Source organism: Pelmatolapia mariae, linkage group LG2, assembly GCF_036321145.2.
Source record: "Pelmatolapia mariae isolate MD_Pm_ZW linkage group LG2, Pm_UMD_F_2, whole genome shotgun sequence".
Classification (NCBI taxonomy): Eukaryota; Metazoa; Chordata; class Actinopteri; order Cichliformes; family Cichlidae; genus Pelmatolapia; species Pelmatolapia mariae.
The window spans coordinates 36,429,160-36,444,321 of NC_086228.1; the positions used below are offsets into that span (position 1 = coordinate 36,429,160).

Below are 15,162 nucleotides of genomic sequence, written 5' to 3' on the forward strand. Positions count from 1 at the left end.
TATTAATGTGCAGAAGTTTTATGCAACAAACTGAAAAAACGAACATTTTCCCATCTCACTAGTTTATTTTCATCTGTGAAAGTGAGAATAATAAAACTACTCATGATGTACATATTAACATTTCTGACATCAGTGACCAATATAGCCACCCTTCTTTTCAATAACATTTTGCCTGAGGAAGAGAGTATATATAGAGTGTTGATCTCCTTAGGCCACACCCTTATTTATCATGCAAACACACATCACCTGATATGCTTAAATCCAATAAGCACTCAAGTTTATACAGCTTGAAGTTGGAAAATATGCATAAAAATTATGATATGGCCAAAATACTCTTTTGCCTAATAATTGTGCACACAGTGTATACTGGGTGTCGACTTCTATTTACTCTCTAGGAGTAGGCGTAGGAGGAGTTTACAGGAGGCTGTAAAACTTTGGCGCTGATAGCTGCTGTTAGCTGGCATTAATAAAATCGTCTTCGAAATTTAACTAACACTGTGGGACTCTGTGGGACACACAGCAAAAAAAGCTCTCATGATGTGAGAATGTCATTTAACGGGGGATTTGTAGAACTTTCAAGCCTAACATTAGCTTGTAACCAGCTGTTGTTGCTGTTTAACTGACTTGTTGTCAGCTGTCCGAAAACAGGAGGGTCACGTGTCTAATCTGCTGACATAAGCAAGTGCAACATTGTTGTAAATAAATAAGCATGTTTATGCACGTTTTCATGTGTTAGAGCCCTGACTTCATTTCAGGAGATGAGGTTTGAGGAGGATGGTGTGGAAATGAGAGCAGTGGTGGAGGAGGACAAATACCTAATGAAAATGTACATGTAGAAATATCAGATAATCATATACAGTTTGAAAGAGCTATTTGTGATCTATAACTAAAAGTAACTTATGAGGTGTACTACGTACTCTAGCAACATACATAAAACGTGACTGGGTAGAATGCCGATGTCCATCCTGAGTAATCTTGCGCCCACTCTGGATTAATTAAGTTTATGAAAATGTGCCTGTTTGTTGGAAAACGATATTACGCACTATCATCTTCATCATGAGTGCTGAATGCCTTCACCCTTTAAAACCAAGCATATCATATTTAATACATGAGTTTTTGAGACTTCTACATCATCAGTGTGATTTTTAGTCTCCCTGAAAAACCAAAATGAATTGTAAATCACACATTTTTATGAATAAAAAAATGCCTGATATAGCAAACATTTTTTTCTTTGTCAGAAGGTTCAATAAAAACTATTTTTAAAAAATCTTTGAATTTTCTGGCAATTTTTTCATGGTTCAGGCTTTAAAAAAGAAAATATCTGGCTCCCATCAAAATGTTGGAAGAAAATATAACTAAACAGGTGGGTGAGCAATAATTTCACTAACAGTTTTTATTCTTTTATTAAATACTTCTGACATGGTTATCCACTTCTACAGGACAGATTATCTAAGTGCAGTTAGATTCAGTTGTGATTGTCGTTTCCTAACTCCTAACTCCTAATGAATTCTCCTTTAGTTCTTTCACTGATATTTACTATAAGGTCAAGACTGTGTTTAAGAAGGATGTTGTGTTTTTGACTATTCAGCCAAAACCTGTGGCTTTATTTGTAGGGAGGGGCACGTCTACAACCCAGACCGGCTAGCACTGAGGTTCACTTACTGACTTCAGCCTGCAGTGTGAATTGTTGTAATTTTGACTGCGACGAGATTCAGATTTGCAAGTAAATCAGAACACTTGATAATTCTGTTGTTTTTAGGCGCACATGAGTCCATGATAGCAATGCTGAGATGTTACCCTCCTGCTCCTATCATTGCTATTGTTTGCTTCTATTACATGGCAGCAGATTTACCTCTGGATGCCTTACCACTACAAGCCCACCAACATCATCACCATCATTCAGTGAACACACACACACAGCAAACAAACATCGAATTAATTATTATAACAGATTAGGGTTTTGTGTAATCCCGCAGCTCTGTTTAACCCCAATGGATCTCTTTTCATTTACACAGAAGAGAAACATTAGAAATTCATGAAGTGAACGCACACACGCACACTTTCTATTTCTACAGAAACCCTATTTAACCATATCCCTATTTCTTGGAGACAGGGAATGATGTAACGTGAATAAAAACAATAATTTGTGTCCCAGTTCTTTAGAGTAAATGCCTTTAAGCCATACATGGAGTTTCTTGAAATTCCCTACATTTATTTCCTGATTTCTAAAGCACTTGCTGCTTGCTTGGGATTCATACATTTAAGGCTTAACTATAAACTCTTCAACACGTACACACACAAAAAAATGGAAAGCTTATACGGTACTCATTGTGACAACTAAAGCTCCTTTATACTGATCATTTACAGTTAAAGTCTATTGCTTGTTTAGACAGAGGGGTTCAAATGCAGGATGTCGTTTATCTTCTACCAGAACAAATGTAACGTGAAACAGTCCAGCAGCAAAATAAAATACTCTGCTGTTGCTCTGGTGCCAAGGTTTCTTCAACTTTTTTTCTCCACTCAGGACAAAGAAGAAAAATGCAGTCTCACTCTGGGATCCAGTCTCATTAAAGCATAATGCCTCTTTTATCAAGTGACTCCGTGCCAGAAAGAGGCCGGTGACCAAAATGTCTTCCACAAAGAGAGTTAATAACTGTGTGTACTTTCTGGAAACACTCAACTTTCTACACCAGCAAATAGTATTTCTGCTTTCTAACCCTGATGGACAGAACGTACGTTGCCCCACAAATATCTATGTCAGTCTTTCTGCTGAGGTTAGTTAGTGAAAGTCAGCGCTCTCACTTCAACAGCACTTTGAGGTCATCACGTAGAGCACACCAACATTCAACTGGATCATCTTGATTTAAACCTTCACGTCAGCAGGCCCCCACCCTGTCGATGATGAGTAAGACTCTGAGTCACCGAATCTTTATCAACTGTAGGGCGCCAGTCTGAGCTGAGGCTGACCTCCAGAGACATGTGAAATGACCTGCCGGCAACATAATAGTTTCATAACAATGTGCTTTACTATTATTCATAGTAGCAGAAGTGGATGTAGTGCTAGAGGTAGCAGCTTTGAGAGCTTAGTCTGAATGTTTTGCAGTTTGTCCCTATGGGCAGAGGTTGACTCCTCTCTGAAAGCCAGAATGAGGAGAAGTTCAATTTAACCTCACCCAAACCCTCCTAGCGTGGCACATGGGAAGTGAACCATCATGCATCATGCTGGCATCTGTGATTCTGTACGCATGATATCTTAAAGTTACACCACAGGTGGAGAAATGATCTGATTAGATTTTGGAGGACCTCGCTGTATAAATTTACAAATTAATGAGGAAACACATAAAGTAGGTTTAAATTGATATTGCACATTTATTATTTAAAGACAAATGTGAAAAAAATATGTCTAATGAACTAATTGGCCTGATGAGCAGCAAATTGTTACATCTTAAATACAGCAGAAGTGTAGAGTAGTTTGCCAGCGCTTGCCTGGATCCACACTTGAAATCTACCCACTCCAATAATGTTGATTTCTCTGAAACAGTGTGTTCGAACTTAAAAAAAAAAAGGTCTAATAAACACAGTGGGAAGACTAACAATTAGCCATTAGCACCATGAGTAGGATTAACACAGCTGTCAAGCTGTTGTCAATTGCTATCAAGCTGTGCGCTGAAACAGGGATATTTCAAATGACCAGTGCTTGCTGGTTTCTGGCCTGCCCAAGGCTATGACCATGTTGTTCTGGAATAAATAGTACTTTGGCATGGCTACACATGATTCTTCACTTGAAAGTACTTCAGAGTCAGATGGATATGCTGGCTACTAGATATTTCTCTGATATAGGAAGAGTTTTTTACTTCTTTAAAACATTTGCTGAAATCTTCAGAATTAAACTTAAACGTGACTTTGCTTTAAAACTTGTTAAAGTAAATGTCTAATCAGCCAATCACATGGCAGCAACCCAATGCATTTAGTCATGTTAACATGGTCAAAGTGACCTGCTGAAGCTCAACCCGAGCATTACGTTTGGGAAGAAAGAAAAAATAGGCAAATTTGAATGTGGCTGGTTGCTCCACAACCATTTTTAGGGTTTACAGAGAACGGTCAGAAAAACAGAGAATATCCAGCGAGCAGCAGTTCTCTGAGTTGATGTCAGAGGTTAGATAAGAATGGTCAGACTGTTTTGATCTAAAAGTAATTCAATAGTAACTCAAATAACTACTAAGTAACAATGCATACTAAGGTATGCATTGTTAAACCTGGAGGCAGATGAGCTACAGCAGCAGAAGTAGGTAAAAACATTTGTAGGGGATACACAGATATATAGAGAGAGGATGGGTTATGTAAAATGCTCCTGCCTGGGGGTAAAAACTTTGAGGTGGCTAGTCTTAGCTCTGATGCTCTGTAGGTGTTTTCCTAAGAAAAGAAATGAGAACAGACCATGTGCTATGTAGCTGGAGTCCTCTTTAATACTTAGCGCCTTCCATCTCTGGTGGTGGGTGTAATAATCCTGAAGCTGTGACATTCCTGTTTCTGAAGCAGATTTTACTGATAACTCGGTTTGCAGAAATGCATCATTATTCCCGCTGTAAGGATGGGCTCTGTGGTAGCTCATTAGAAACTGGGTTTACATGGGTTACATGCAAATAGACTTTAGAGTAGGGGACTATGGCAGAAACTCAGTGGTGCTATGTAAGTTGGTTTTTACTTGTGCAGTCTGAGATGAGGTGTTTCTCCTACGTCTCACTGCAGAGCTGGTCCAAGCACAAAAGATTGCTGGCTAGCAAACTAGGCTAGCATAAAGACACACCCACAGTTTGAACTTTTGAAGAACTATTCTAGTCTATCAGTTTCATTTAGCTGTTTGATTTGAATGCTGCATGCCAGGGAAAAGGCAAAACCAGCGCTAACTAGCAACAGCAAAATTACAGCAGTGTCTCTCTCTTCTACCCGCTCATCACTGTAGAGTTGGCTAACATGCCAGGCCAGAGTAAAGACACAGAAACATTTTACATTTTTAAAGAACCCTAGAAAAAGTTACATGCAAACCCTCTGTGCACAAACTAATCTATCATTCAACAACAACAAACACATCAAACTCCACGAAGTAGATACATTTTTTTAGCGATGAGAGATGTTAACTAATTTATAGCAGGCAATGCCATGAAGTTTAAATAAAAACACATACAGTATCAGCTGCATATTTGAGTAGTACAGCAAATTCATATGATGATCCAGTATTATTTGTTGGTTGAAAAGACGTTGAGGACAGAGAGGAATCTCTTTGGTAAATAGTCAACGACTGGATTCTAAAATATTAGTGCATCTCTGAACAGGACAGTGAGATTACTTCCAAGCTGTTAACCAGAATACAACCCACCCCCCCACCCCCGCGCCCCATCCCATCTAAACATCCATTGATGAAAAAATTCATGTGCCAGAATAAAATCCCCTAATAAGTACACTTCCTGTTTCTCTTAGCTGCTGTGTCTTGTTGATATCTCAGCTGTATGCTGGACAACTTACATTTCCTGTTATTATAGCTACATATGTATTTTTGATCTTTGGACAAAGTGGTCCAGCCGTTTTCTTTCACTTTCATATTAGCTAAATTAATCTTGCAAATATTCTAATGTGAGCTTTATATTTAGACATATGAGAGTAGCATTGATCTCCTTGTCTAACATTTATGCAAATAGAATATTACTCAAATCTGTAAACCCTTCATTTGGGCTACCCTGAAAGTTTTAATCACTCTTTTTATACAGCAGAAAAATGTAACTCATATGTTGAAATGTTCTTTTAGGCTATGTTCACACTGCAGGCGAAAGCGCATCAAATCCGACTTTTTTGACCCTATGCGACCCGTATCCGATCATGGTATGACAGTGTGAACGGCACAAATCCGATATTTTCAAATCCGACCTGGGTCACTTTCATATGTGGTCCTGAATCCGATACATATCCGATGTTTTAGAAAGCGACTGCTGTTTGAACGGTCAGGTCGCATTAAATCCGTCTTTTACGTCACTGACACAAGACAGACGCCGATTATCAGCGCCTGAGAAGACATCGCGAACGCTTCCTGGTCATCCAGTGAAACTGTTGGGAAGACAACGTTGGAGAAACGTGAACATTTTATTTGTACTGTATAATCTGCAGATTCTGACAGAAATCTGCAACTATCCTTTGAAGCACCGCTCCTCTCTAAAGCAGCAGTAAGGATCATTATTAGGCCAAATGTAAATAACACAATAACTTTATAACTTAAAGCAAAATTGGGAAACGTAAAGTCCGAAACACGTCTTTATATTAAGGCCATCAGTCAAACAATACTGTTGGTCTGGGTCTAAACAGAGCGCGTTGTGTGTGACGTCTTCTTTTGCGCATGCGGGCCGCTTTGAGCGTTCACACTAGAGCACGTTTGCTGTCACATTTTATTTGTAGTGTGAACAAGCAGACAAAAAAATTGGATTTGATCAAAAAATTGGAATTGAGCATTAAAACCTGCAGAGTGAACGTAGCCTAAGTCTGATCATTCAGGCAGTGGAGATGAACACTGCAGATTAAAGATGGAATCCCTGAGTTTTCTTGTCTTATTAAAAATACAATCCAAAAGCATTTTATTTAGACAAGATGGCTGTCTCTGAAAAAACATTATAAAACTCAGAAAAGGTGAGTTATTTTTAAGTAGAACTGCAATACACAGAATATGCAAGTATACACATGCTATATGGGAGTTTCCACTTCTTTTATCGCAAAAAAGTGTCCTAATGTTTTTCATGTATTCAATAAAGAATTAACCACGAGGCTGATGTATAACTGCTTCTTGCCACTGAACAGGTTCTTTCATATGACACAAAATAGGCTCCTTGATCATTTTATCTTGCATGAGATTAAATTATGCCGGATTTTCACTGAAGAATAAGGATTCCCACATTGTATGACAATACTTTGATCAAAGCTGCTCTTTGAAATGTTGCAATACACAAGTCATAATAATATCGCACATGCCATGCGGCATACGACTGATCAGAGGGTTTGATGTAAAACAGAAGACACAAATCCAGAGCGGAGAAGAGCAGAGCTCCAAATAAACCAAGCTCCGTGAAGCGGGTAAAGAGAAAGAAGAGTTAAACAAATAATTCGATTTTAGATGAACCCTTTAAGTCTTTGACTGATTTCTAATTTCCCCCTGAAGAGGTTGAGCATCCTAAATTCACAACTTTAAGGTCAAAAGTGAACATCCTTAGGTGTAGCTGCGTTCCCATGAAAGGTAAAGGTGTGAGATCTAAACGACGAGTTAGCAACCTGATTAATCAACCTGATAACAAGTATTTTTCAGAAGTTTCTAAACCTTCTTACCTCCGAGAAGCTTCTATACTATGCTATATGCTACAATGCTATACCTGTTCAAGTCACAGTCTTTTCAGTGAGCATCCTGCCCGAGTTGCATATTAGTAACTGATATAGCCTGGTTCTTGTATTGGGACCTTTCTGGATTAGAAGAGTTCATCATTGCGTACATGTTACACATGAATAAACATCAACTTTTAATTGCTGAAATCTAAATTTCATTCTTCACACTGGAAACGTCGTCCGCAGCAGTACGTCCAGCTCAGCCACCCCAGCCAAGGCCCTGGCTCACACTCATTCTCATTTAAACACCTTTCAGCTAACGCTCCCACACTAGTTCTGAATACAGAAAAGACTGGCTTCATGGTATCCTGCATATGTGCCTGTGCCTTTCCTGAAATTAAAGCTGACCAGCACACACAATGTATTAGAAGTATATATGCAGCAGACTTTCATTTAACATTTATATTGTAAACTTAAGCTAGGCTTTGTGTAGAGATTGACTGAGTTATGAAGGTTGCCCTGCATTGTGCACAAAAAACCCCACAGTTCTCTATATGAACAGGCTTTACAGTCAAGAAGAACCCTAACAGTATTCATATATAAAACGTCTCTGCTTAAGCTTCTAAAGCATTGCATCTCCCATTTAAATCTTGAAATTGAAATTCAAGATCCAGTAAAACCCTAACTTTACATATTTCATATGTACATACAAAGCTTGCTAGAAGTGGCTTGATGTAGTCTACACATACAAATGGTAAGGACTCCAAACTGTCCTAAAATGTTTTGTTTCTTGTTCTCAAGTCTCCCTCATAAAGGAGAATTTTACTTATTTGAAACTGCCTGATTAAGATGTAATAAATCCAGCATATACAATATGCTGTATACCAAGCTTGCCTGTAAAAATAAAAGGTATTTCTATATAGTGGCTTTCCAAGTTATCTTTAAATGTTGTGTAATTGCAGAGGTAACATTTGTGAGCGGCTTCAAACTGCTCGGCTCACACCCAAGGCTGGGTTCACATGTAGGTTCAGGCAGCACAAGACCTTTGCTTAAGGTTGGGGAAAGATCACGTTTTCCGGTTTTAAATGAGACAACAAATGTATCCACGTCCCCGGGTTAGTGCTTAAACACAGATATAAAAGCAGGCATGGAATCATCAGGTGTGTACATATATATAAAAAAGTGGATATTCTAGTATAAAAAATGTCTTAACCTTCAATGCACGTTGTGAGTTTTCATTTTTGCACTGTAGTGCTCCCACAGCAATAGCTTGAGGTGACTTTTGTTTATGTTACAGAATCTAATGCTTCACAGCGGGACAACAGGCCTAAAGCGATGGTAAGTAACATAGGCGAGTCTGTCTTTGTCTTAAAGGAAATCCTTCCTCACTGCTGTTTAGGAAAGTGCCTGGAAAGAAGTTATGAAGTTTGAAATCAACATCTTTTCCAACTTAAATCTGAGAAGATAATGCATAAATGTATAGCATAGAATATATCGTGTCCTCAACATCATCCTCTGTATATCTGTCTCACACTCGCTCTCATTCATCCTGCTGTCGTTCCAGCCAATCTTCCTCCTCCCATATATTTCCAGCATCTCTTCGTGCCTCATCATCCCCTCCACAATTTATGACTCTCTCTCTCTCTTTCTCTCTTCTCTTCTTGCTTCATGTCTTTAAATCTGTTCTCTCTTCTTATTTCACTTTATCTCCTCTTCCCTCCTTGTATAAGTCTCCTTCCTCCTCAGCTCTTTCTCAAATCATTTTGTCCCTTATGGCAAAATTTCTCTTTTTTTGTAAGTGCAGAGCTACTATTATAGCTCAATGTTGTAGTTAAAAGACTTGACTTTTTTCAGTTTGTACAGTTTATTGCATCGTTTTAACAAGGATTCAATATATAACAGGTGCTGAACTGAATTAGCTTTGCCTCAAAATAATTATAATGGAAGAAACAACAGCAATTCCCTCTCCGCTATACTCCTCCTCTCCCCTTCGCCCCGCTTTTCTGCTCCTCTTCCCTCTTCCGACTTTCCCTGGTTCCGCCCGCTGTGAGCACATTGTTCTTCTTGCTTCTGATCTTTAGTTTCATCCTTTTTTTCTCTTTTCTGTGTCTAAGTTTTCTCTCATTGCTGTCTCCAGAATCTGAGGGCAGCTAAATGCACTGACTGAAGCTTCGCAGAAAAGCGCACTTTTCAGGTATCTTGATCATTTTTACGCATGTACATAGAAGTGTGCGGTTCAACATTTACATATTTCAAATGTATCCAGCATTGTTTGGTGTCAAACTTGGTAAAGTTGCAGTTTAATTGGACTCAACAGGTCCAAAAAAACAATTTCTGACTTATATTTTCTCCAGTATTTCCAGTTTGCAGTTATGGTGAGATGAAAACAAAGCAGAAAGTTTCTCTAATCGGGCTGTGACCTGCTGATGAGGATAAGGATACATGATGCTTTTGAAAATTCTCCCAAGTCTTTCTAATCCATATAGCCCACGGTCGTTCGGCTTTACAGCTGTGAAGCTGTTGCCAAATGTGGGAATGTTTTATTCAGACGGAAAATTTACATGTGATGAAAATCTTTATAAATACCTTCCAGCTTCGGGCATGTCTACACACTTCCAACTTTTTAAGGGTATTTTTTACGACAGGCCAACTAGACTGAGCACAGTCAGGCGTGGAGTGAGATGCAAAATATGGGATTTTTTATTATGTTTTCACCTTTCTCTGATGGAAACACAATACTCCAGTCAGCATTTATTCTGCTACCATTGGATGGATCTATTAAGGTCAAGTTACGTCCACTTAATGCAAGATGGTTTGGAATACCACTTAATGTGTCAGAGGCTCCACACCAACACACAAACAGAGTGAAAGTGTGCAGGGACAGGGTAGTTGTTGTTGCAGCTGGAACAGTTTGAGGGTTACACGGCTCAAATAATCTAAAATATCACAAGAGAAAAGTCTCAATAACATTACTAACATTAATAATCACGAGGGCCATTCACTGCGTAATGAGTTCTTTTACTTTGACAGCTTCGCTTGCAGGACTATTCTGACACATCGCTGTAATGGATCTGAACACTCTCACCACTGCTCTTCTGTTGCCCCGATGTTTCTCCAGTACCTTCAATCTCCCATCTCTGCGCCCCTGCTGTAAATTACTCCCACCCCCTTCTCCATCTTTGTAATAGATGGCTGATGCTGGTCAGTGTGACAGAGTCGTCCTGCTGCCGGTTCACCTACCTGCTGATCAGATCTATATGACATCAGCTTCACACAATAAATCAGCGCGCACACACCTGCAGTTTCTGGTGGGTGCTCGGCCTCCCTCCATTCTGACGATTGATGCGCACCTTATTGCTAAACGCCCAATATAATTAAACTCCCCACATCCCACCCCGTGCATGTGTGTGTGTGTGTATCCTGCTAGCGCATTGTAATGCACTCACATGCACAATTTGAATACACATCTGTTCTTCCTTTTTCCTCTTACACAAAGTGTTAAAACTATAAACTCACACTTTCTGCCACTGCCTTCTGGCACTACACATCCTTTTTACACACACTTACACACACACACACGCACACAGTCTCTCTTTCTCTGTTCATCCTCACAGAGAGAGAGAGAGAGAGGGAATAGGGAGTGAGAGAGCACCTGCTTGGCTGTAAAGCACTCAGACAAACGGTCGTCTGTGTTTGGGAAGACTTGAACAAATGGGAAAATTATACAGTGGAACCTAAACGACACTCTTTCACCCAAAGATGCATCGTCCCACGCAGCCGAGGAGACATTTTGGAACATATCCAGTATTTTTTTGTTTTTTGTTTTTGTTTGTTTGTTTTAATGCCTGTATTTGTTAAGAGCATATGATGAGTATTCCTGAGCAGAAACAACAGAAGGTAAATAAACTAGGACTTCAGAAATAAGTACTGGAGCTGCTAAAGAAGTGAAATAACCAGAGAGACACAATAAGATGCAAAACTTAAAGATCATAAGACATAAAAAATGACCCCAAAGGGACCAGAGCAAGACAAACTGCCAGGTCACGCAAACATACAAAGAAAAGGACACAAATGACAAGCGCGTGTGCAACAAGACTGAGGTGGGAAGGAATAGCAAAGAAGGAGACAAGCGACGCAGAATAACGACCGCAAAGAGACCGCTGAGTCCTCTGCAACCTCAGAGACACGGATGTGAGTTCAGAATGAACAATATTTCCTGCGTGGATGCCGACTCTTTATATCGCACTACAACTCTGGCTGAGAGTCCCTGAGCTTCCCTGGAGGAAATGCGATTCACCCGCGATGTCCAGCTTTTAGCACACTCGTGTTATTTTATCCGCCCACGTGTACGCTGATGCATGAATAGCAGGCAGCCTGTTGGCCTTGCAGTGAGTTTAAAAACCAAAACTGTCCAATCAAAGTGTCAAAGCCTGAATTTGTATCCAATCAAAACGATTGTAACTAACGAATGGACGCACGTCCTAAATAAACGACACCCGTGTTCTCTCCCCCTTTCCTCGCGCGTAAAAATGCTCTTCTTCACCTGAGTCTCTCACCTCTGACAAACACACACACGCGAGGATCAGGCGCACTCCCTGCTCTCTCGCTCTTTCTCTCTCTGTGACTCGCGCCCTCGCTATCTCGTACACTCGGCGCGCGCGCGCGCGCACACACACACACACACACACACACACTCAGCCCGAGAAGTAAACTCATCACCCGCACTCATCACGCGCACATAGGCGTTAAATCGGAGCGTAACATCCTCTTACCTGGTGTTTCAGAGGAACTAATCCTGAATCCAAGCAGATAACGGAATCTTGACCAGACACAAATGTTAAAAAAAAATAATCCCAGCACTGGCTCTCTTTTCTTTCCTCCTCTCCAAAGTGACGGGACGATATAAGCGTAAATAAGCAGCCGAAGAAGGTTGTTTTCTTCTCTCCTCTGCCCCCCAAAAATGAGATGTAGACCCTCAGACAGACAGCCTCTCTGGCTATAAAAAGGAATAAAATCCCTTTTCCTCTTCTCTCCTTCTTTCTCCGAGATGTTGGTAGGATAAAGTCTCCTCCAATTAACCGCAGTTAGGCATCTCCTCCGCTCTCCCTCTCTCTTTCTCTCTAGCTTTCCTTTCCTCTCCTCCGCCCTCCGTGTATCCCGCTCCTTTCTTCCAGGACGGGATGGAAGACAAAGAAAAAGCAGGTACAGACCTCTGTGTTCAGTCTTTTCTCTGACTCTGTCCGGGCAATGGTGTGGAAGAGTCGCTCTACTTTGCGCAGCCAAAAATAACTTCCAATCTCCAAACTGGAATCCCGAGAAGCGCTGGCACTCAAATAATCTCTATTAAATTCTTACAATATTCATACTGTGGCGCTGTAGTAGAAATGACGCCTTTATGTTCGTCCTTGTTGCACTTTGTAGAGGTTTTTCTCTGTCCCTATATTATTTCTACAGGGGATTTAACGCGCCAGCAGCAGTCAATGTGTGCCCACAGAAATGTTGAGGTACTTAATATTTTATGATTTATGATCTCTCTAAAAGTCATGTATAATTCCTAATAGAAGGGATGCACTTTATATAAGGTTCATTCCAAGTTTCACTGGTTGCAAGACAGCTGAAGGGAATGGCAGGAAATGTGTCCTTAATGACCAAGTAATAATCTGCAGGTTCCAGCTTTGTGGGTCGATATCGTCAGTATATTGATTCATCAATAAGTAGATCCAGAGGGGCTGCTGGAGAGGCATGAGAATCAAGCTGCAGTGCACCGTTCACCTTTCTCCTCACATCCACTCCAACAGCTCAAAGTTTGTCCGTTAAAAATCTCCAGAAGTCAATCAACCAATCTATCAGCTGATAAAAAACAATGAGTCCATACTCAATCAGCGGTCGATTACTTACAGCGCAGTAATTCAGGAACAGGCTTCCGCTTTCCCCTAATTTTCCCAAAAAGACCTTTTTGGAAATAATAGCTTGCGCGTGTTCTCCATTTCTCTGCTGTCTCCTCTTTGCTCTCCCCTTTTTCTTACTTTTCTTCCTCTCCAGGAATGTGTCCCTTACAGGTCAGAGTGTTAAACCTCCCTTTTTCTTTCCTGGACACAATCCCGGAATGTGCTTTGCTGCCAAAATCACAAAAAAAAGTCCACTTGAAATGACTTTTGGAAATCCTTCTCGTAGCGCTGGGAGAAAAGGGAGAGGAGGGGAGAGCGCGAAGCCTTCAGCCGCTTCTTCTGGGTCGTCCTCCAACCCGATGAAGAGGAATGAGGAGATGGGGAGGAGGAACAGAGGGAGCAGGATCTCCTCCCTTTTTTAAGCTACAGAATGGGCAGAACGATGAAGGGACCAGAGGAAGAGGAGACTGGAAGGAGGAAAGTGTCCGCTCCTCTGATTAAACCACAAAGGAGGAACACCACTTTTGATTCGGTGGCTGAAACAGCGCCTCTTTCCCCCCCTTTCTTCCAGAAATACTTACCCTGCTCATCCGTTTCCCTCAGATACTTTACCACCTGCCCACAGAAAGGCAGATAAGAGACATGAAATCTGCCATTTCTCGCGGAGGCTTTTATCCAAAGTGCCTTAAGAGAGTCCACAAGAGAGCGCAGAGAAGCCAGAGAGAGAGAGAGAGAGAGAGAGAGAGAGAGAGAGCGAGAGAGAGAGAGAGAGAGAGCGCTTTGGGCAAAAAAAAGAAAAAGAAAAAAAGAAATTAAAGGAATATCCTTCTTCTTGTTTCTGTGTTTTTGCGTGTGCTAATGTTTAAACCCGTGCCCATGTCAGCTGGTTTACTGTCGTGGGTAACACGGAGGGTTTGTGTTGTTGAGATGAGACATTGATAGAAATGACTGGGATAGACTGCACCGGGCTGCTCTCGCTCCCCACGCGAACGGCGCTGTTCCTTCAGCACTGCACAGACACAAACACACAAACACAACCAGAGTGGCGAACAGAAAGAAACGAGGTGAAGGTGCACAGATGCGATTTTCTTACATTAAACTGGACTTTTTATTTAGTTAGTTAGTTTTTGTTTTATTTTTCCCTCTTAGTGTTTGTGAGTTGGTGTGTTCATATCATATTACCTGCATTTTAACGCTACAGATCTTTATTTTTAGATGGAAAAAACACAAAGGGGTAAAAAGAGAAAGTTTAAGAAGAAATATAAAAGGGAGGCTCGTAACAGAGGGAGTGCGTGCGAAGGAGACAGCGAGGATATCCAAGTGTTGCTGCTGGGGTTTTGTTGCGTCAGGAGGGTGAACAGTGCCACATTGTTGCCCCCTTTTGGCCACTGAGGGAAATTATCTGAGGGGGCGAGAGGGGAAAAACATTTAATGGTGAAGGAAGGATGCTTAGTAGAATAATCAGGAATTAGATTTTTTCTTTTTTAAACAGGGTCTATAGGCTTTAATTTGAGGAGGGGAAACACTGTTACACTTCTGTTTTAAAATATCGGCGGGGGGGGGGGGGGGGGGGGGTGTAGTGTTTTTCTTATCTGTAATGCTTTTCCAGAACGGAACACAGAATATGCATTTTTACCAGGACTTTCTACCTGGAGAGTACAGCACGAGTTCAATTATGAGAAACAATATCAGTTAAAACAGAAACTGTATCATTAAGTTCATGTTTCAGCCACCAATGACCATTTTCCTCGGGTCAGGGAGTGAAAGTTTCATGGCTAAATGAGAAACTGTGACTGCATTTAAACCTCCACATGCTGCCTGGCTAATTGGCCCGTGATCATAGGCAGAAATTACAGAGGTGAGAGGGGAGGAGTCTCTGGATCCTTATGCCTCACCTGTTTAAGTTAGTACCTACCAA

At 40.8% G+C, this 15,162-nt stretch overlaps 1 protein-coding gene across 4 annotated transcripts in view; it reads right to left on the bottom strand.

Moving 5' to 3' along the window:
* Positions 1-12,231, bottom strand: part of il1rapl2 (interleukin 1 receptor accessory protein-like 2) — a 443,220-nt gene extending 430,989 nt beyond the window's left edge. For all 4 annotated transcript variants that reach the window (XM_063499998.1, XM_063499989.2, XM_063499971.1 and 1 more), the window contains exon 1: positions 12,129-12,231. The gene's annotated coding sequence lies outside the window, so the exon portion shown is untranslated. The remainder of the gene's footprint in view (positions 1-12,128) is intronic.
* Between the last annotated feature and the right edge of the window lie 2,931 nt (positions 12,232-15,162).